A 23,537-nucleotide genomic window follows, 5' to 3' on the forward strand; every position below is an offset into this window, starting at 1 on the left:
AAATGAAAGGACAACCACACCAGGTATATATTTAAAATATATGTATTTAAGACAAAACACACCCCTCTATTCTCTTTATGAGACTGGAGTTTGAAATACTTAAGTTACAAGTCAGTATTCGACAGTAAAAGCACAAATACACGTTTGGGCCCTAGGGGCGTACCAAACCATATACCAATAAAGTGGTAAAGAACCACGACTGAGCTAGACACAAGGCCTTGAGCCTGTAGAAGTGCTTGGACCACAAGGAACCACCCAAGGTAGTGACATGGGGGACGCGTGTAGTTTGAGAACACAGCCGCAAATCGCCGTTAACGTCTATGGGGAAAGTCGCGGTTGGGAATTAAGAGTTTAAGGACACTTAGGGGATAACAAAGAGCGAACCCTTTTGGATTAGAGGTGTCTAGGGCCAACACCCATGGGAGTACTGGAGTACTCGAGTTACCTCACCCAGGGAAGCCGGGTGCATAGGTGTCAAATGGTGTCGGGTCACGTTGCTGTTTTCAATGGAAACTGCTCAGGACGTGCTGCTGCCGTGAAGAGAAGTGTCAGGAGAGATCCAAGCCTGGATCTAGGATGGAAGGAACCTGAAAGCCGAGGGGACAGAGTCTGGGTCACTTACCAGTGACCAAGGGCACGATAGGCCAATGCCCACAGATGTCGGGTGCTTCAGGTGATTTGATGGGTGTCTTGACTCTTCAGCCACGAGGTCCAGGAGGCATCACGGATGACCAGGAGCTGGATTCCAGCTGTCTCACGAAGTCTGTCGAGTGTTGCGGTGTCGGAGTCCAGGTTGGACCCAACAAGCCTTGGCAACGGCAAGTCACTTGGAAACAGAGGAAGGACGTCGGTGCAGACCAGCAAGGTCTGGGGGACTCACCCAGCGAGGGTAAGTCGGGGCACGTCTGGAGCAACCGGGAAAGCCCAATCAGAAGAGGAGTTGCCTTTGTGGGGACCTACTAGCCAACGGGCTAGCGATCGCAAAGGAGCCTTGAGCAGTCGCACTGGAAACTGGCCCACGGGTCACTCGTGGAGTTGAGGCCAGAAATCTTCCGTGCAGGAGGTGCTCAAGGCTGGGGCTACTCGGAGCCCAAAGCACAACTTCAAGGAAGACCAGGAAGATGATGAATCCGCAAAAGATCACGGTGTCCAGGGGTCACGGTTCCACGTCACCCACGATCGCCACGGGCCTCAGTTTTGCTGTGGACTCAGGATAGCCTCAAGGAAGTCTGGAAAACCACCTCTGGGGATGCAGAGACTTCGGTGTCCGGCGGGAGCTTCAGAATTGCAGACCAGACAGTTGCTTCCTTGGTGCCTGCCAAGCAGGGGAGTCACTCCTTGACCTCAAGGGAGATTTCTTCAATCTTCTAGTTAAAGTCGAACGTCGAAGGTCCAGGATATATGTTTCAGAGTTTCGTCCAGGGTAATCTAAAGTCGCAAGGACTGGGCTCCCATACTTATACAAAGTTTGGGGGTTGGACATACTCTAGGGACCCACCTTATGGGAGGGTTTGGAAAGAGGGGTGGTTACACCCATTTCCTTTGTCCAGTTTCCTGCCAGAGCAGGGGCAGGTAGCCCCTGCAACCGGTTTGAACTGGACTATGCACTATGCACAGCGACACCAAGTGTGCCCCCAGTGCAGGACCTCAAAGCACCAGAGAGTGCTCCCGCCCAGCCCCAATACACATCTGCCTGTGTGGGGAGGTGGTTACACCTCCCTGGGACAGGAAACCTATTGTCCAGGCCTCCCCTGCCGGAGTTTCAGTCAGCAGCAGGAGGCCAGACCCGTGTCTGTGGCAGTGGCATCCATATTGTGATGCCAGGGCTGTAGAACGTCTTTACCAGGTTAGACCAGTGTGAACATGTATCTCCCTCTAGAAGGGTGGAATGCTACCCCCGCCGCCAGAACTGGCGGGGGGTAGTATTCCAAAGTGTTTGACACCAAACACGACATGTTTCCGTGCAGCCAGTCCAAAGTTAGCATTTACCGCGAGGTTATAATGCACTTAAGAGGATATGGTCAGGCTGCACCACAAACCGCATCGGCATGGTTACTCCCAGGTCTATGTTCCACTGTAAAGTCCATCCCCTGTAGGAAAATAGACCACCTAAGCAGTTTGGGGTTTTCACCCTTCATTTGTTTTAGCCATAAGAGGGGCTTATGGTCTGTCTGAACTAGGAAGTGAGTACCAAATAAGTATGGCCTCAACTTCTTCAAAGCCCAACCCACAGCAAAGGCCTCCCTCTCAATGGCTGACCAACGTTTCTTTCTAGGAGTCATCCTTCTGCTTATGAAAGCTACTGGCTGATCCTGACCTTCATCATTCAATTGTGACAGTACAGCCCCTTCCCCCAATTCAGATGCATCTGTTTGGACAATGAACTTCTTGGAGTAATCAGGACTCTGTAGAATGGGAGCAGTGCACATGGCCTGCTTCAGGTCATCAAATGCCTTTTGACAGCTAGCTGTCCACTGAACCTTTTTGGGCATTTTCTTAGAAGTTAAGTCATTGAGGGCTGTCACTATTGATCCATACCCCTTGACAAATCTCCTATAGTACCCAGTCAGGCCTAAGAAGGCTCTCACCTGAGTCTGGGTAGTTGGAGCAACCCAGTCCATGATGGTCTGGATTTTGCTCTGCAGTGGTTGAACCTCGCCTCCACCTACAAGGTGGCCCAGGTACACAACCTGACTCTGCCCTATCTGGCACTTGGTGGTCTTGATAGTGAGGCCTGCCTTTTGCAGGGCCTCCAAAACATTCCTTAGGTGGACCAGGTGATCCTCCCAGGTGGAGCTAAAGACAGCAATATCATCTAGAAAAGCTGCACTGTAGGCTTCCAGACCTGTGAGAACTGTATTCACCAACCTTTGGATTAGATAAGGACATTGAACTGGCTGGGTGATTGGAGGAGTGCATGGGTAGTGACAAGGAGATGGCTGGACTGCATCAGCAGTGCTCAGGGTATTGTAGCAGTGCTTGTGTTAGTGCCTGGGTCATTGCATGAGTACATGGGTAGTGACTGGATGATTAGCGTAGTGCAAGGAGAGTGCAGAGTACTGCAAGGAGGGTGCATGGTGAATTTATAAGTGCTTGTGTTTTGGTGCAGTGATTAGATAGGACGAATTTATGACGTTACAACGTAAACAAATACAATGCATGCTTTTACAAGACAACTTTTACAACGCAACTACCATTACATTTCAAGTTTTTGAATCGCAAACCATTACAACGCAAATGTAGTACGATAAATTGAATAATCCATTACAACGCATACTACAACGCACACATTTACAATGCAATATATATTTTTTTGATATAATAAAGCCCTGGAGCGCGATGCAGGGAAAACGGGGGTTTTGGCTGGGGAAGTGTATTAAAACGCAAACAATGGAAATTAATACACAAGCATTAAAATTAATACTAGAGTACTAAAATTAATACTCATGGTTAATATTAATAATTTAGATAATCGTATTGATATAAATGTATTTAAATAATTGCTACAACACATACTATTTTATAACACAATATTTACTTGAATTACCCAATGGTAAAAACTACTCGGATAACAAAATTAATACTCAAGTACTTTTTTCCGGATGTTGTTATAATTTATAATATTAATACTCATTACCAAAATGCATAATACCCATATAAATGAAATATAAAACTTACATTAATATAAACTAATTTATTTACAACATTTTAACATAACATACATTTAACCAACATTTTAAAAATGTTATGTAAACACAAAAAAATACACAAACATGAAAACACTACCTAATAACACAAATTAAACTACTATTAATCATTTTTCACATAGCAAAAACAATATAAGACATCTAATACCAACACCAAAAAGAAAATTTATGTTTTGAAAATACGAAAAAAAGACCTACAACTCTTTCAATTAAATTACTTTGACCCAGAAATAGCCAAAACGGATGTTAAAACCTACTACAATAAAAAGATACGAAAAGTAACATAACAAAATAATTATTTATATTCTCATACACCATTAAAAACGCAAAGAAAATTTTAACGCAAAACATATTTTACTTTCAAATAACGTTCAAGACAACAAAACGTATGAAAGGAGCCATCCACCATTTTTAAAATTGTAGTTATCTGATTTCCAGGGACTGCACGCGGGATTAGACTTTGCAAATTCTACTCGTCGAAGAAAACCAGCTAATACTCTAAGTAAGTGCAAACTATAGAAATGTATAGCTACTTAACAATTTTTAAAGACGCAAATAAACTAAATTCCAACATATTATATTTTTTTCAGTTTGTTACAAAACTTTACAACCTCCAACCAGCTTTACTAAATACTCTATTTGGGACAATATATATCTAAAGTAAGTCACAACATATTTTTTTTTCTCGTTTAAAACAAAATGTAAAATAGTTGTTTTATAGTAAGTAATGCTAAAACGAACGAGACTTCACCCCAAAAAATGTATATTATTCACTTTACTAATTGTTTCCGTTTAAACATTTTTTTACACTTGATTCTAAAAATTTGCAGGATAATGTATTAAAATTACTATTCTCACTCCAAAGGGTGCTTTCCTGTGAGAAAATGCTGGATAGTGTTTAAGTTAAATTAACTATTCCAACTCCAAAAGGTGTTTGATTCAGAAAATGTGCAAAAAAGGGTTCTTGCCTGTGATAAAATGATGGTTAGTGTTTAGGTTTAAAATAACTATTCCAACTCGAAAAGGTGCTTGATTAAAAAGGAAAGTGTTCTCTATAATAGATAAGGTGTTAGATGGGCAGTGGCCCCAAAGCTCTGCTCCATATGACGACGCTCCCCTTGCCTGAATTTTATATATTTCTACGGGTGGGCCTACCACTTTTTGAGTGCTATTTTCATATAATTTTAAAATGCCCCCTATGGACTGTGTCAGTTTTAGATAAGATGGATTGGGGAACCCAAGTAAAAAAAGCTAATCATTAAGAGTGAGACCAAAGTAGTCAAAAAACGACACCCTTTCAAGGGGCCTGCCATCCATTTGAGGGTGTGGGCAATTGCTAGTGTTAGCATGGAAAACCATATACTTTGTTTTCTGGAGGTTTATCTCCAGTTTCCTATTCCTGCAAAATGTGCAGAACTCCTCAAGTACCCGCTGCATACCCATAAGAGTCTTAGACAGTAGCAGCGTATCATCCGCAAACATTAAAGCTGGTATTTTGCGGTTCGCTAACCTCGGTGAGTCTATATCTTTCACTGCCAATAAGGTTTCAATTAGACCATTTAAAAGAGGGAGAACAGGGTCGGGGCTAAGACACATCCCTGTCTCACCCCTTTCTCTACAGGGAAAGGAGCTGTCAATTCCCCTTTCTTGCCATATCTTACTCTCGCGTACGTATCCTGGTGTAAGCGCTTCAGCTGGTGGCATAAATAAGTTGGTACTCCCATGTCATGGAGTAAGCCCCATTGCTGATCGCGCTGCACCATATCGAAAGCGGATTTAAGGTCCACGAAAGTTAGATATAGGCTATCACCCTCCAAAATTACTGTTTTCCAATGGATCAGTTGCAATCTGGTTTTAGGGCTAAAATTTCAACAATTGACCAGATTTTCAGCTTGTAAAGGTGTTAAGACTTTCTTTTCATCCATCCATGAATGCAATCGGCCCAGGAGAACACGGGCAAATATCTTTTGGGTAACATCAATAAGACTTATTGGGCTGTAATTCGCCGTGTTGAGCGGGGATCCTTTTTTATAAATGGGAATGATTTCTGCTCCTGCCTAAGTTGGAGGCAGCATCATACCTTGGAGGATAGTGTTAAAAAATAACCATAGATAAGGTGCCCACACTAATTGTTCATTCCTAAATAGGTCACCGGGCATTCTATCCAGACCCGGTGCCTTTGCTGGAAGCAATTTGCCCAATGCCGCAGTGACCTCTATCATCGTACAGGGGGGTGCACTAGTATTTAAGGAGGTTTTATTTATTGCAGATTCCCTAGCCACTACGTCTCCATCTAAGGACCTTGAATATAACATTTTAAAATGGGATCTCCAAACTTCTTCCCCAAAGTTTGGCTCAATTGCTGAGTTGCCTTCAGTTTTTCCAGTTTTCACTAGATTCCAAAAGCCTCTCATATCTCTATTGTCTAAAGCTTTTTTAATTGCTTCCCAGTTATCTATCTCCCACGATGATTTAGCTTCAGCTAGCATTTTTTTATATTGAGCCCTGATTTCTTTAATACGTGGGGTGTCATTATTTTTTATCCCCAGTAATAGGGTGTTTTTAGCTTCCCTGCACGCTTTGTTGTACCAGGGATGTTTGGGTTTAGTGTCTACGCCATTATTATTATCATCATTCTAGAAAAATTCTGCCAGTTTTGAAAACATGTCCTCCTGATTTTTGCCTAATACCAACAGAGATTCAGAACCTTGACTATTTACAGACACTCGAAATGCAGATTCCAAGAAGGGAGTAATTTGTTCGTACAAGGAGGCCACTTTTTCCTTTGACTGTATAAATGTTCCCCAGCGTACTCTTCTACCACCTTCAGTTGCTATTAAATTTGGGACACGTTGGGTGGGTAAATTCTGGTGGTTGTTGGGCTGTGGGAAAACAATTTCTAGCACCAGCGGGTTATGGTCGCTTTTGCAGCGAGGTTGGACAGAAAAATCACTAATTCTATGCCATAACTCAACGTCTACCAAAACGTAATCAATTATAGATGCATAAATGTAAAATTACCCGGACCATCAGAAGAGGACCGACCATTACATGCCCTAAGTGAGTAGCTAAAAGTGAGTGAGCTCATCTGCAGAACTAATGCGGTCCAGCCCCTTACTTGGTGAGCGTTACATTCGGGAATTGACCAAACCGAATCTCCCTCACTAGTGATGGCGGTGGTTAGACCATTTAATGGTTCAAAATGACAATTGAAGTCCCCGCCAATAATTACATATGTGAGCTCGGGCAAAGTATGAAGAAAGGTAGACAGACAATCTACAGTCTGTGAAGTTTGCCCCTGCCTCACTGGACGTGAATAGATGTTAATAATAGCAATTTTCAAAATATTATGGAAGGTGAGAAGGATACACAAAATATCGGGTATCTATCATTTTGATGATTCAACCCAGATGTATACCGACCCAGGTACAAAGACCCCCTGATGGTCTCCCCCTTGGCCCCTGAACAGCTGGAATACAATATGCAACATAACCCACTCTGTGCATACCTAGCCGTGACCAGGTTTCCTGGAAGAGGCATAGCTCATGGGTATCTATATACTCTCCCCAATCTGGGAGATCCATTTTTGAGCGAAGACCTGCTATATTCCAGGATAGGATCTTAGTGTTCTGTATAGAACACCCGTCCTGTTGTACACCTTGGTACAAAATTTTAGCCTGATCATGAGTCCCAGACTCATCCCGAGGGGTGCAGTCTGGGTCCCCTAGTATCTTAACATATACACTAGGAGTACTTGGTGCTGGAATAACCTCATAGATATTCTCAGAGTTGAACACCCTTCTCAATTCTTCCACAATTTTGGGGCGCGGGTTGCTGATTGTTAGTGGGGATCAAATATTTACAAGTAGGATTTAGTCAATCGACCAGGTCGAGGGAACTAAATCTATTGCTGACAGGGATGTTAAATGTCATAATGTTTTCACAACCCTGGCCCATATTTTACAAATTGCTACTCTGTGCTCTCGATTCCCATTTTTTATACACGCTTCCTACTCTAGCAAGGGACTAGAGGGATAGAAGTAACCCAGGGGAAGTGTCTGGATACCTCCTATCTCCCTGGGGGATCCCCATTCGAGGATGTGTTTAAACCGCCCTTCTATCCCTAAATTTAATCAAGACACAATGCCCCAAAATGTCTTTTCGCCTCTGCCCCAACCAACTAACCCTACGGGTGAATAGAATTTCACTGTAGATTGAGTGGGGGAGTGATCTGTTTTTATTTAACCAATGAGTAACTTTGTTTTTGAGTTCAAAATATGTCTCCCCTCGACCTGATGACAACTCTGGTACTCCTGCTAGTAAAACGACATAAGGTATGGAGGCTCGAGACAAGTTTATACAGGGAAGTATAGAATTGGTTTCCTTTTGCTTAGAATAGGGAATATTCCTAATTTCTGCCTCACAAGTTCTTTCTACCTGTTTTTTATTTGTCAGACCGGGGGTAGTTGCCGTAACCCTAGAATCTTGGTCGTTATTAAAAAGATGAGGCACTCTATGTTCAAGAATATTTGGGCCCTGATTTTGTTGGGCTGAAAAATCAGACCTGGTGGACGAGTTGGTTTGAACAGTCAATGCTTGCTCTTCAGGGAGGGGATGCTGGGAAGGGACAACTGGGGATGCCATTAATTGTAGGGGAGCAGTTAACCAATTTGGGGGTTTACCAGATTCAATGGTATGGAGAACAGTATTGATTTTAGTCCCCCATGATTCCATCAGTGTGTTCAACTTATCAATACGTCTCAATGCATCCTCGAATTCAGATTTTATAAACTGTTCGAGATATGCTTTGAGCTCCGTGGCCAAATGCGATACCCATACTGGAGGCACCGAAGATTTGATACTACTTTCATCAGCAATATAACTCCCTTGCTGTTGGTTTGTCGCCACCCCAGTAATGTGTTTCACATATTTCCCTCCCTTTCGATCATTTTGCTTCCGTGGTGCTCCTTTTCTTTTTGCCCCCCCCCACCCGTACCAGTCTTACTAGTGTTACCTGCAGCTATGGTTTCTTGTGTAGACGACAAGTCTAGAATGGTAGGAACAACTATTGGTTGGGGTGAATGGAAAGCCTCTGGATCCGTAGATTGTGAGATACTTGGGATCATTGATGTTATTGAGAGGCGTCTCTCAGTGCGTTCTATTTCACTGGAGACTGCTCCAATAGCCTGCTGCAGCATTCTGTCAATTGCAGTTGGGTGGGCAATGGGTTGAGCAATAGGGGTTCGAATTGGGGCTTTCTGCCTAGTAGTCGGCCTTGTGTGTGGGAGGGAACTTTTTCCCATAATTATTAGATATTAAGGCCTCCTCAAACCCCAACAGAACCAGCTGATGTTAATCAATAAAATAGGGCAAACAGTCTCCCCACAAATCTACAAATAGTTTTGTATCTGGGGTTATACTCTAACAAAAAAAACAAGTCTATCCCAAGTTTAACAAGTTTAACAATGCTCCGTTGGACTAATACACAGACATTAGGCTCACAAGAGGGAGATAAAAGGGGGGTGTCCCAGCCCAGCCTCGATCAGTCTCAAGCCCTTGGCCCGGCACGTCCTGCGCAGTGGGGTGTGTGGCAGCGCTTTATATCGCGATGGTGACGCTTCCGCCCTCAGCAGCTGCGGGTGGTTTTGTAACTGGCGGAGCTGGTGTGTTACACTCTGGGACACCGAGTTCCACCAGAATGTGGCCGCTACAGGGACCAGCAAAGGGAGACCGCGGTGATGGTGCCAAGTTCTCCAGAAGATGCGGAGTACCCCCGGTCTCTCAGGCGTCCCTACCGACAGCAAACCAGCGTGGCAAGCAAGAACAAACCACCCCCCTGGGGGTATCAGTTCTGATCGCTGCTAGGTGTAGTGACCAATTGCTGGGCTTGTAATGGCACACTTCAGCGACTATCACCCTGCGTGCACTACAGGCTTCAGGCCAAATCCGTGCACCTTAGTCTGCTCAATTCTTCCCAGCAGGGACACCCAAGTTCGCACTTCGCCAGTAGACGAGGCCAGTAAGCAAAACAAAGTCTTATGCAGGGCAACTGTGCGTCCCACGTGCTCAGGGGGCTCTATCCCGTGATGCTCCAGAGAAGCCCTGCTGCGCCGCAGGTATTAACAGTGGGGGATGGTGAAAGACACTTTCGTTGAGTAGATACAAAGGCGCTCGCTGCTCACCGTGACCCGGTAGCTGCGTCTCTCGCTACCGCTCCAGCCTAGGCCTTGGGTCCTCAGCCACCGTCCTCATCAACATCCTCAATCAGGCCCACTGGGCAGACCGTTGATCTCGGGTGCCCGCCCGCACAGCCCGCTCACCAGGGCAGAGCTTCTGCACTAGCTCGGTGGTCGTACGGTCGGGCACTTTCCTTTCTTTTGAATCTCTGCTCGGCCACCAGCCGACGTCTGCAGCAGGTCCCGGGCACTCGTCAGCAAGCAGCACCTGGGTCCCCGGAAAACCTGGTGTGGATTCAGCCAGCCCAGCTCTTCCTGGTTCTTCAGAGCGCGGTTCTTGACCCCCGCGGCTCTGCTGGTTCAGCTCCCACTGGGGCTCAACACGACTCGCGCGAGCTTCTTGCAGCCTCCCGCGGCTTCGCGGTTCAACTTCCGATTCGCAGTTCTTGGCTCCCGCGATTCTCGGCTTCAAATGTGCCCATCAGCATATGTTTATCACTGTAGTAGCGGGCCGCTCAATTGGGCCTGGCCTTTAAGCCCGTCCAGGATGTTTGCTTTATGGACTGTGACTCCTCCGCCTCTCAGCAATTCCTCAGGCGGTCAGGGAGTCCGCTTTGCAGGTGAATGAAGCCCCCAGTCACTAGTACCTTCGCATGCTGGTGCTCTGCGGGCTCTCCGAAGCCGCTCCAGTTCCCAATGCGCCAGCCAGTCCAGCGCTAAATCCTTCCTTCCCTCAGGTCGACCTCACCGCGCTGCGATGTTTCAGCAGCTATGACCTCCACAGGGCAGGCCCCCCCAGTGTTCCCCAGGCAGCTGAAGTTCACGCTGGGGCTAAAAAGTAGAAACAACTTGCAGTTTGACCGTGCAGGGGACCCTTCTGATGAGCAATCCAACTCGGCAGGGCAACTCCGTTCCCAACTCCACTAATTACCAGGCTTCCTCCTCGGTACTCACCGGGGATGGGGTGGCTGCTGCTGCTGCTGCATGGCTCGGGGGCCTCCGGGGGAGGCAAAGCTGGATGTCTGTCTGTCTGGACTTGGGTGTCCGGCTTCCTCCTTCCCGCGCCCTCGGAGCCTGCTGCTGCCTGTGAACGTTCTCTCCTTTACCATGGTAGCTCAGCTTCCCTCCAGTCTCGGTGGATTGCAGGAGTCTGGCCGGAGCAGAAGGGATGCACTGGGCATGCGCAAACTCTATAGTGTTTAGGTTAAAATAACTATTCCAACTCCAAAAGGTGCTTGATTCAGAAAATGTGCAGGATAGTAGAATGTTAAAATTACTATTCCTACTCCAAAGGGTGCTTGCCTCGCAGAAAATGCTGGATAGTGTTTAGGTTAAAATACCTATTCCAACTCCAAAAGATGCTTGCCTAAGAAAAAATGCTGGATAGTGTTTAGGTTAAAATAACTATTCCAACTCCAAAAGGTGCTTGATTCAGAAAATGTGCAGGATAGTAGTATTTAACATTGCTATTCCTACTCCAAATGATGCTTGCCTAAGAGAAAATGCTAAATAGTGTTTAGGTTAAAATAACTATTCCAACTCCAGAAGGTGCTTGATTCTGAAAATGTGCATGATAATAATGTATTAATTTATATTCCTGCTCCACAAAATGCTTACCTAAGAGAAAATGCTGGATAGTGTTTAAGTTAAAATAACTATCCCAACTCCAAAATGTGTTTGATTCTGAAAATGTGCAGGATTCTAGTATGTTTATATTACTATACCTACTCTAAAATATGCTTGACTCAGAGAAAATGCTGCATAGTGATGAGATTAAAAGAAATATTCTTACTCCAAAAGCTGCTTCTTTCGATAAGCATGCATAATATTAAAACATTAAAATTACTATTCCTACTCTAATTAATTTTTTTATATCAACAGATTACTACAATACAACATCAAAAATAAACATCTCAACAAAGAAATCTCAAAATCCACCGGACAGCAGTAAAATCATATACCAAGGTAATTCTCTCAAATATAACCAACTAAGGGGTCGATTCCGATCCGGGTCGGACAGCCCTCCGAGAGCTGTTCGTAGCCTTATCTTGCGACCGACACGTCCAGGGAGCCGTCCGGGCAATGAAGTACGATGCGCATAACTGACACAATTCCGTCCGACACATAGGCTGCGATTCCAGCAGCATTTCCCATACGAGCCGTACCTCCGAACGCCGATTCGAGTCGCAAGGAAGCAGTTCCCACATCAATTTACAGCCGGACAAGTACAATGCGCAAATCATACGCCCCAGACGGGTCGCCACTAGCAGCACGTCACAGAATCCGGGAGAGTTGCATATCCGGTCCGATTCGCTCCACAAACACAATCCATGGCTACGAGACGGACCAATTCTCAACTTGTACAAGACGGAGCAACGAGCAGCAAGTACGAGACAAGCCAACGATGATTCCCATCACGCAGGTCATCCCAGTACTGTACATCTATGACCGGATCAGGAACAGACTCGCACAACGCAGACGGTCCGTCAGACACACTCACAAATAAACGCCACGAATATGCAAAATGCTACACACACATAGGGGGGGTCAAATCCCTTATACCAGCAACAGCAAAACCACAGGGGTAGCATGGTCCCCACTACCAGCAGTCACCCCACCTGGGGGGGTGCCCATCACCACTCCCCTCCCCACTCATAGAGGGCTGTATGTCCTGTACCACTATCCTCCCCACTCATAGGGGGCTGTATGCCCTGCATCACTACCCTCCCCACTCATAGGGGGATGTATGCCCTGCACCACTACCCTCCCCACTTATAGGGGGATGGATGCCCTACACCACTACCCTCACCACTCATAGGGGGCTGTATGCCCTGCAGCACTGCCCTCCCCACTCATAGGGGGATGGATGCCCTGCACCACTACCCTCCCCACTCATACAGTGCTGTATGCCCTGCATCACTACCCTCCCCTCTCATAGGGGGATGTATGCCCTGCACCACTCCCCACAACTCATAGGGGGCTGTATCACCAGACCAGCATTTGTGACTACTGCACCCAACACCACAACCAATGTTTTGGCAATGTGGTGGTTGTGCCACTTACACAGCATTCTTTGCCTCTCATGTCTATGTTTGTATCACAAGAACTCCCTCTGCCATGTGCAGATAAGCATTGGCCATGACCCCTGACCATGCCAACAGTGTACAGTTAGACTGTGTGAAAAGTGAGCATCAAGATGCATACACATCTCTACAAACAGACACACAAACTGCGGAATCCTGTGGAGACTGTCGATGTTAGGTGACAAAGTCACATACCATGGCAGCAATGGGACATACCAAACCTGATCAATGTGCAGGATGATGACCTACAAGACGCTTGGACAATAGGGACAATCACACAAACAACATCACCCCCAATGGAACGCTGAAGCCACACCAATGCAGAGGCACAGATGCACAAACACAGACAGGCAGCCACACACACTGCATATCATACACAACGTGTGTGTGTCAGTGTCCACAGGCTACTGCACAACGCATGACGGTGGGCTGAACTACAATGACACACGTGTTCACTGTGCCATACAAAAGTAAGTCTTTGACTGGGCACACCTGGGGGGGGGGGGGGCAAGCAGGCATTGTCAGGTAAGCGGGATCACAAAGGATTCATGTGACACAAGGTGGGTGGAACAGCAACCAACACAGCAAGAGACAGACCCAACACAGCACTACCCTCTAGTCCCCTATATTTGTGGTGACATTAGCCTGTACGCCAATCCCACTGTGATGATAAGACTAGGTTTTCCCCATACTGCGTGGCACAGTCAGATGTATGTCCTGGGTCATGTGTCCGGGACCGCAAACTCACATCACACCTCCATAAACACAAATCACTGGCCATGGCTTGCAAATAATGGGCAAAAAGTAGTTATGGGCCTAGACATGAAACAACTCCCATTTTGCCAACATCAACACCACACACCTAGATCTGCAAGAATGTGCATCAGCTAGGCACACAGGGACCGGTGATATTGCTCATGCACACATGACAATCCCAGGGGTAGTGGGGGGATCAAAGGTACCCACAAATCCTCACACATGGGCTGACAAAAACACCTGTGAAGGTCTGCCACACTGCACAGCATGCGGCATATCAACATTACGTGAAAACTACACAAGTCATTCCGAACCCTGCCAGACACCTACACCAATGTTGAACCACAGGAGAGCCACAACGCACAAATGTCGACACCTTCCAACATAGCAGCAGTGACCCTGATGATGGGGAGTAGTCACACACACACACACACACGTGCATTTGTCAATGACAGATACCACATAGGGAAAACAACATGATGTTGCTAACACATAAGTGCCAGTGGTAATCCAGAATGTGTCCCACGTGCGTTGGACAACAACCCTGGAATTTACTAATGAAACAGCCAGGGATGACAGCCTAATTACCAGTAGTGTGTCATGCACCTACATCCCAAAAAAGGCAGGACAAAGACGATACATGAACACAGGCCAAGTCAGCAAGTCCACAAAACAGGTACATCTGTCTGGAACACAGGCTGTGTCCAGAAAAGGGAAGTGAACACACACAGACATGCTCACACAACACACACCATGTGCCCAGGCAATGTCATGGAATGACACAATTCCATGATGGGACTGCACTCCTGGGGAAGGTCAGCTGTGCCACATTTTGTCTGTGCAGGCTCCTGTCGTGCCAGCACAAGACTTGCCCAGTGATCCAACTATTACAACTCAAGAAAAGAAATGGTCACTGAAGCTTGTGTATGGGAGTCCTCCCTCAGTCATCTGCACATATGCAATACACATGTAGACCAAGTTGGACAGATGACTTGTGTAACATTGATGCACAAACATGGCTGTCCAGTGGAGATTGTCCAAGTCAGGGAATCTTTCCATGTGCCCAAATGTAAGCACAACCTATGTGCAACAGTGTATGCTAAAGATGTCAAGTAGCAAACCCAAAGATAAAATCCTGGTCATAACATTTTGCCATCATTACACCCTGAAATTGCAGCTAAGGATGACATGGATACATACCAGAAAAGTACACATACCCCATAGACCGCATAGAGTACATCACAACAACTCATTCTGTTATACCTTTAAAACACCTGTACAACAGCAGGTCCATGACACTCATCAACATCCTGTACATTTGAAGCAACACAACTGGATAACTAAAAAATTGGCTTTATTAAGCACATAACTCATTGAAACTGTTAAGTCCACAATGTCAAAAGGCCAATGGCCAGTCCATGTTAGGATTCCTCCCAGGGTGAAATGTGACAAGTCACCCATTGCTTGCCTGCACTGCTACGGGCAGGGGACATCTCCCTTGGAGGGGCATACACAGGGGCAGGCCAGGCACCGTAGGGACAGGATCAGGGGACAGCAGAATGGGGCAAGGGAGGGCTGGTGGGTGCAGGAGTGTCACTGGCAACTGCAGCGGAGGCGTCTGACACTGTGGGCGCCGTCGCCACGGCAGAGCCCAAGTCCAATGGGGTATGTGCTGACATCAATGCAGGGCACAAGTCAGACGGGGTTGTTACCGGCACCACTGCAGTGGCCAGGTCAAATGGTTGGGAAGGGGCCTCCACTGCAGTGCAAAACTCCAAGGAAGTGTCATGGGGCTCAGGTGAGGTTGGCAGAACAGAGAGGGGGACACGGTCCCCACATCAGTGGCAGGAACAGGCTGAGCATGTGAGGTGGGGGTGGAAGTGCATGTGGTAGGAGGGGATGGCCTAATCACTTGCGAATGTGGTATTGGTGTGTGGGGGAACCAGGGGCAGGGTGTGGCGGGGGACCTGTGGAGTGGTGGCCTGGGGGCTGCAGGAAGGAGAATGTGGCTTTGACCTGAGGGATTGGGGGGTCTTGGTCTTCCTGCTTCGGGGGGACTTGCAGATTGGGGCCTCAGTGTCCCGGCACCTGGGGGAGGGTGTCTGTGTAGCAGGGTAACTCCCCCGTGCGTGGTGACTTCCTCTTCCCCTTGTGCGTCTGAGCAAATGGATCGGTGGGGAAGAGGCCAAGGTCACAGAGGAAGAGCAGCTTGGAAGGGGGGGGGTTGCAGGTGAGGCAGGAGAAGTGATTTTGGAGGGAAAGGCATCTGAGGTCTGCGGAGTGCTCGTGGATGCCTGTTTGTGCATCTGTGACCCATCCCCTGTGTGTGTGCCATCAGTCCCTGGAGTCTGCGTGCCTGTGGATTTTGTTTTGGACTTGCGTGATTGTGTGCTGCCTGGGTCTGTTGTGGTACGTGCTGGTGCCGGTGTGGGTGGTGCAGAGGTAGGAGGGGTGAGGGACTGTTGGAGGAGGGACACTGCTGCCGTCTGTGTGGAGGCCATGGACTGAATGGTCCGATGTAGGGCAGACAGGTTGGATGAGATGCCCTCCATGAAGGACACCAGTTGAGTCAACTGAGTGGTGTGGGAATGGAGGACACTCGGCATCGCTGTCTGCCCTACATGGAGCTGCTTCAGTAAGTCCACAGACTCCACACTGAGGGCAGCAGGGGAGACAGGGGCAGGGGGTGCGGTGCCTGGACCAAAGGAGACATGTTCCCTCACACAGGGGCCTCCACGGACATCTGGGATGGCGGCAGATGGGAGGTTGGAGATGGTGGTGGTGGCGGGGACACACTTGCTAGGTGTTGTCTGGGGTCTGCTGACACCCACCTCCACAAGGGAGTCCTCACTGGAGATGCTGTGAACAGCAGAGGTGTTTGTAGCTGAAGTCTCTTCTGTGTGGCTCCCCTCACCCTCTGTGCCACTGGGTCCCTCCAACTCCTCTGCAGCTGACCCAGTCTGGCTTTGCGGCTTCTCTTGGTCCGAGAAGCTGTCTCCCAGTAGCCGTCGATGTATCTGCAATCAATCGGGATAAACAGATCCACATCAGTCACCTGTTTCACCTGACACATCATAGTCAGTACAGCACATCACAGAGTACGGCTTTGCATCAAGTGCCAGATATTGCGAACAGTGGAGACATCATTTGGAAATGACACCTGTCAGTCTGCAAGTCAACCATGTCCCTCCGATCGTGCCCCTCTATGGACCCATCTGCCTGGGACATGTCTGCCACTTCTCAAATGTGTGTACAAGCACCACATAGACGGTGAACAACCTTTACAACGCAACTATTACAACGCACTACACTTACAACGAAACTTTTACAACGCAACATCCACTACAACGCATTCCATTACATAGCATGACACTACAACGCATGTTTAAAAACTACCTTTACAACGCATTCCATTACATCGCATACTACCTTTACAACGCATACCATTACAACGCAATCCAACACTTACCCTACTGTTGCACCCCCTGGAGTTAGAATAGTAATTTTTACCCCTATACTATCCAATACTTACCTTAAATGCAATTTAATATTATGCGTTGTAATGGTATGCGTTGTAAAGGTAGTATGCGATGTAATGGAATGCGTTGTAAAGGTAGTTTTTAAACATGCGTTGTAGTGTCATGCTATGTAATGGAATGCGTTGTAGTGGATGTTGCGTTGTAAAAAATGCGTTGTAAGTGCATGCGTTGTAAAAGTGTGCGTTGTAACGACATACATCCCCACATAGACATATCTCTGAAGTGCAGGACTCGTTATTTACATCTGCCTGGACTAACACATGCCATCTCCTGCCACTGACTCAGTACATGTGTCATGAGAAGGGATGGCAAAAATAATTGTCAGTAAAATGGATATGCTTCACTCACAAGACATCATGATGTGCACATGTCTTGTTGGTCAATGCCACAATAAGTGCATGCTCTACAACTGACATCACTGCGGGATACACATCAGCAAGTGGGATACCATGCAACGGCCCAGTATGGCTAAGCAGCCAGCACTGGCTTCAGTCTCAGGGGTAGTGCATCTAAAATTAAACACTCTGCACTGTGTCACAACCATTAACATGTATGAGAATGTAAGCCCTGCAGATGTCAAGTGCACAGGTACACCCAATGCTAACCACATCTTCAGGCATCTGATGATCACACGTAATAAAAATGCAACAGATGACTGACTGCAAGCACCAATCTGTAAGCATGATGGCAATGAATTGAGAAGGCCTGCACTGTGATGTACTATACAACATAATGCACCGTCAAGTGATTCGACACCTATGCATGAACCCATTGTGATGATCCATTTCCCACACCCCAGCTAGCTGCACAAACCAAAATGACCAGCACCACAGGAGTCTAAGAGGCTACACCACCTCACAATGACACAGATGCAGACACCATATAGCACACTTCACAATGCACTAAAGTTAGGCTGACACACAGGAGTAGAAGAACAGAGTGTACTTCATGTCCGGAGTAGGGATACCTGTGAGAAGTTGGCCTGATATATGCTGTCCACTAGTTATAGTGGGCACCTTGTATCAGTCCAAACAACCCCTTATGGTGATAGGTTAAAGACAACCTTTATTGAAAGCTATCCTAGTGGTAGCAATGGAGAGCAGCCTTCAGGCTAAGTCTTGAAGGAATGTAAAGCAGCTTGTTATATCAGTCTATAATCTCTTGAATGATCAAATGAAAAGACAACCACACGAGGTATATATTTAAAATATATGTATTTAAGACAAAACACACCCCTCTATTCTCTTTATGAGACTGAAGTTTGAAATACTTAAGTTACAAGTCAGTATTCAACAGTAAAAGCACAAATACACGTTTGGGCCCTAGGGGCGTACCAATCCGTATACCAATAAAGTGGTATAAGAACCACAATTGAGCTAGACACAATGCCTAGAGCCTGTAGAAGTGCTTGGACCACAAGGAATCACCCAAGGTAGTGACACAGGGGACCCACGGGGGACGCGTGCAGTGTGAGAACACAGTCGCGAATCGCCGTTCACTTCTATGGGGAAAGTCGCGGTTGGGAATTAAGAGTTTAAGGACACTTAGGGGATAACAAAGAGCGAACCCTTTTGGATTAGAGGTGTCTAGGGCCAACACCCATGGGAGCACCGGAGTACTCGAGTTATCTCGCGCAGGGAAGCCGGGTGCATAGGTGTCAAATGCTGTCGGGTCACGTTGCTGTTTTCAATGGAAACTGCTCAGGAAGTGCTGCTGCCGTGAAGAGGAGAAGTGTCCAGAGAGATCCAAGCCTGGATCTAGGATGGAAGGAACCTGAAAGCAGAGGGGACAGAGTCTGGGTCAGTTACCAGTGACCAAGGACACGATAGTCCAATGCCCACAGATGTCAGGTGTTTCAGGTGAGTTGACGGGTGTCTTGACTCTTCAGCCACGAGGTCCAGGAGGTGTAACCGATGACCAGGAGCTGGATTCGAGCTGTCCCACGAAGTCTGTCGAGTGCTGCGGTGTCGGCGTCCAGATTGGACCCAACAAGCCTTGGCAACGGCAAGTCACTTGGAAACAGAATAAGGACTTCGGTGCAGAACAGCAAGGTCTGGGGGACTCACCCAGCGAGGGTAAGTCGGGGCACATCTGGAGCAACCAGGAAAGCCCAATCAGAAGAGGAGTTGCCTTCATGGGGACCTACTAGCCAATGGATTAGCGATCGCAAAGGAGCCTCGAGCAGTCTCACTGGAAACTGGCCCACGGGACACTTGTGGAGTTGAGGCCAGAAATCTACCGTGCAGGAGGTGCTCAAGGCTGGGGCTACTCTGAGCCCAAAGCACAACTTCAAGGAAGACCAGGAAGACGATGGATCAGCAAAAGATCACTGTGTCCAGGGGTCACGGTTTCACGTTACCCACGATGGCCACGGGCCTCAGCTTTGCTGTGGACTCAGGATAGCCTCGAGGAAGTCTGGAAATCCACCTCTGGGGATGCAGAGACTTCGGTGTCCGGCGGGAGCTTCAGAATTGCAGACGGGACAGTTGCTTCTTTGGTGCCTGCCAAGCAGGGAATCACTCCTTGACCCCAAGGGAGATTTCTTCAGTCTTCTAGTTAAAGTCGAACGTAGAAGGTCCAGGATATATGTTTCAGAGTTTCGTCCAGGGTAATCTAAAGTCGCAAGGACTAGGCTCCCATACTTATACAAAGTTTGGGGGTTGGACATACTCTAGGGACCCACCTTAAGGGAGGGTTTGGAAAGAGGGGTGGTTACATCCATTTCCTTTGTCCAGTTTCGTGCCAGAGCAGGGGCAGGTAGCCCCTGCAACCGGTTTGAACTGGACTATGCACAGGGACACCAAGTGTGCCCCCAGTGCAGGACTTCAAAGCACCAGAGAGTGCTCCCGCCCAGCCCCAATACACATCTGCCTGTCTGGGGAGGTGGTTACACCTCCCTGGGACAGGAAACCTATTGTCCAAGCCTCCCCTGCCGTAGTTTTGGTCAGCAGCAGGAGGCCAGACCTGTGTCTGTGGCAGTGGCATCCATTTTGTGATGCCAGGGCTTTAGAAAGTCTTTACCGGGTTAGACCAGTGTGAACATGTATCTCCCTCTAGAAGGGTGGAATGCTACCCCCGCCGCCAGAACTGGCGATGGGTAGTATTCCAGTCCAAAGTTAGCATTTACCGCGAGGTTATAATGCACTTAAGAGTATATGGTCAGGCTGCAACACAAACAGCATCCGAGGAGGTACTCCGAACACTGCAGAGGGGCCCTGCTCATGCCAAGCACCACCTTACCCAGGCTGCAGTAGCAGACCTGTGGTGTCATTTTGGAGTGCTTCCCAAGGGTGGCATAATACATGCTTCAGCCCCTAGTAGGCCTCTGAGATACCTATGCCCTAGGTACATAGTATACCATATACTAGGGGCTTATAAGACACTCCAGAATCCAATTAGAAATGTACCTAATGTACATGGAAACCATTTTAGAGCGGAAGCAGCCAGGCTGGGGTCCTGATTAGCAGGGCCACAGGCAGACTAATTTAAAAAAACAGTGAAACACCAGCAAAAAGTGGGGGTACCCATGTGAAGCAGATCTTACTCTCCTACACAGCCACCCCCAAACGCAGGGACATTAAACTAACCTTGACCAGTTGAGTCTTATTGTTCTAGGTGGAAATACCTAGAGAGTCCATCTGCATTGGCATGGTTACTCCCAGGTCTATGTTCCACTGTAAAGTCCATCCCCTGTAGTGAAATGGACCACCTAAGCAGTTTGGGGTTTTCACCCTTCATTTGTTTTAGCCATAAGAGGGGCTTATGGTCTGTCTGAACAAGGAAGTGAGTACCAAATAAGTATGGCCTCAACTTCTTCAGAGCCCAAACCACAGCAAAGGCCTCCCACTCAATGGCTGATCAACGTTTCTCTCTAGGGGTCAACCTTCTCCTTATGAAAGCTACTGGCTGATCCTGACCTTCATCATTCAATTGGGGCAGTACAGCCCCTTCCCCCAATTCAGATGCATCTGTTTGGACAATGAACTTCTTGGAGTAATCAGGACTCTGTAGAATGGGAGCAGTGCACATGGCCTGCTTCTGGTCATCAAATGCCTTTTGACAGCTAGCTGTCCACTGAACCTTTTCGGGCATTTTCTTAGAAGTTAAGTCATTGAGGGCTGTCACTATTGAACCATACCCCTTGACAAATCTCCTATAGTACCCAGTCAGGCCTAAGAAGGCTCTCACCTGAGTCTGGGTAGTTGGAGCAACCCAGTCCATGATGGTCTGGATTTTGCTCTGCAGTGGTTGAACCTGGCCTCCACCTACAAGGTGGCCCAGGTACACAACCTGACTCTGCCCTATCTGGCACTTGGTGGTCTTGATAGTGAGGCCTGCCTTTTGCAGGGCCTCCAAAACATTCCTTAGGTGGACCAGGTGATCCTCCCAGGTGGAGCTAAAGACAGCAATATCATCTAGAAAAGCTGCACTGTAGGCTTCCAGACCTGTGAGAACTGTATTCACCAACCTTTGGAAAGTGGCAGGTGCATTCTTCAAACCAAAGGGCATCACCACAAATTGGTAGTGCCCACTTGGGGTCGAAAAAGCTGTTTTTGGCTTTGCATCATCAGCTAGTCTGATCTGCCAGTAGCCAGCTGTCAAGTCAAATGTGCTAAGGTACTTGGCTGAGGCCAAAGTATCTATAAGCTCATCTGCCTTTGGAATTGGATGGGCATCAGTCCTAGTGACTGCATTGAGACCCCTGTAGTCCACACAAAACCTCATCTCTCTTTTCCCACCACTGGTGTGAGGTTTTGGCACAAGGACCACTGGACTAGCCCAAGGGCTATCTGAGGGTTCAATAACTCCCAAATCCAACATTTTCTGGACTTCTGTCCTGATGCAGTCCCTGACATGGTCAGGTTGCCTCGAATTCTTATTTTTAATAGGCAGACTGTCCCCAGTGTCCACTTCATGAGTGCACCAGGTAGTCTGACTTGGAGTCAGAGGAAACATGTTTCTGAACTGATTGAGCACCTGTCTGCAATCAGTTTGCTGCTGGGCAGTGAGGCTGCCTGCCAAGGCCACACCATCAACTGACCCATCATCAGGGTTCTGTGAGAGGAGCTCAGGGAGTGTCACTCTCTTCCTCCTGTCCCTCATCAGTAGCCATGAGCAAGCCCATATCAGCCCTGTCTACATATGGCTTTAGCCTGTTGACATGGAGAACCCTGTGGGGACTCCTAGGAGTTCCTAGGTCTACTAAATAAGTAACCTCTCCCTTCTGTTCAACAATAGTGTGGGGTCCACTCCATTTGTCTTGGAGAGCTGCTGGGGCCACAGGCTCCACCACCCATACTTTCTGACCTGGCTGGTAAACAGTCAGTACAGCCTTTTGGTCATGCCAGGCTTTTTGCAGTTCCTGGCTAGCCTCAAAGTTTTTAGTTGCCTTTTTCATCTACTCAGCCATCCTGGAGCGGAGACCAAGTACATAGTCCACTATGTCTTGCTTCCTTCACTAAACACAATGGTCCCCTGACAGGGTGACCAAACAAAAGTTCAAAGGGGCTGTAGCCAACCCCATTTTGTGGACCTCCCTGTATGCAAACAAAAGGCAGGGCAAGAGAAGGTCCCATTTTTCCCTAAGCATTTCTGGGAGCCCTTTAATCATGCCCTTTAAAGTTTTGTTGAACCCTTCAACCAAACCATTGCATTGTGGGTGATAGGATGTGGTGAATTTGTAAATCACTCCACACTCCTTCCACATTGTCCTTAAGTATCCAGACAAGAAGTTGGTACCTCTGTCTGATACCACCTCCATGGAAAACCCACTCTTGAGAAAACTCCCAACAGGGCCCTTGCCACCACAGGTGCTGTAGTGGTCCTAAGGGGAATAGCTTCTGGGTACCTGGTAGCATGATCCACTACCACCAGGATAAATCTGTGCCCAGATGCTGTTTAAGGATCTATGGGACCAACAATGTCAACCCCTACCCATTCAAAGGGCAACCCCACCACAGGTAGTGGTATCAGGGGGGCCTTTGTAGTGCCACCTGCTTTGCCACTGGCTTGGCAGGTTACACAGGAGCGACAAAACTCCTTTGTGTCTTCAGACATGTGGTGCCAGTGAAAGTGATGGACCAGTCTGTCCCAAGTCTTTTTCTGGCCCAGGAGACCTGCTAAAGGGATATCATGGGCTAGGGTCAATAGGAATCCCCTGAACTTCAGAGATATAACCAGCCTCCTGGTGGCACCAGGCTTGGGGTCTCTACACTCTGAGTACAGGAGTCCATCATCCCAATACACCTTATGGGTACCACCAGCACTCCCAGCAGC

The 23,537-nt window shown here is 47.6% G+C and overlaps 1 long non-coding RNA gene across 1 annotated transcript in view; it reads left to right on the plus strand.

Annotated features, from left to right (window-relative positions):
- The window catches only part of LOC146870055 (uncharacterized), a 113,393-nt gene that overhangs the window by 47,494 nt on the left and 42,362 nt on the right, over positions 1–23,537 (plus strand). The window contains exon 2 of the long non-coding RNA XR_014968778.1: positions 11,765–11,848. This is a non-coding gene — a long non-coding RNA (uncharacterized LOC146870055). The remainder of the gene's footprint in view (positions 1–11,764; positions 11,849–23,537) is intronic.

This window comes from Triturus cristatus, chromosome 1_1 (genome assembly GCF_964204655.1).
Source record: "Triturus cristatus chromosome 1_1, aTriCri1.1, whole genome shotgun sequence".
NCBI lineage: Eukaryota > Metazoa > Chordata > Amphibia > Caudata > Salamandridae > Triturus > Triturus cristatus.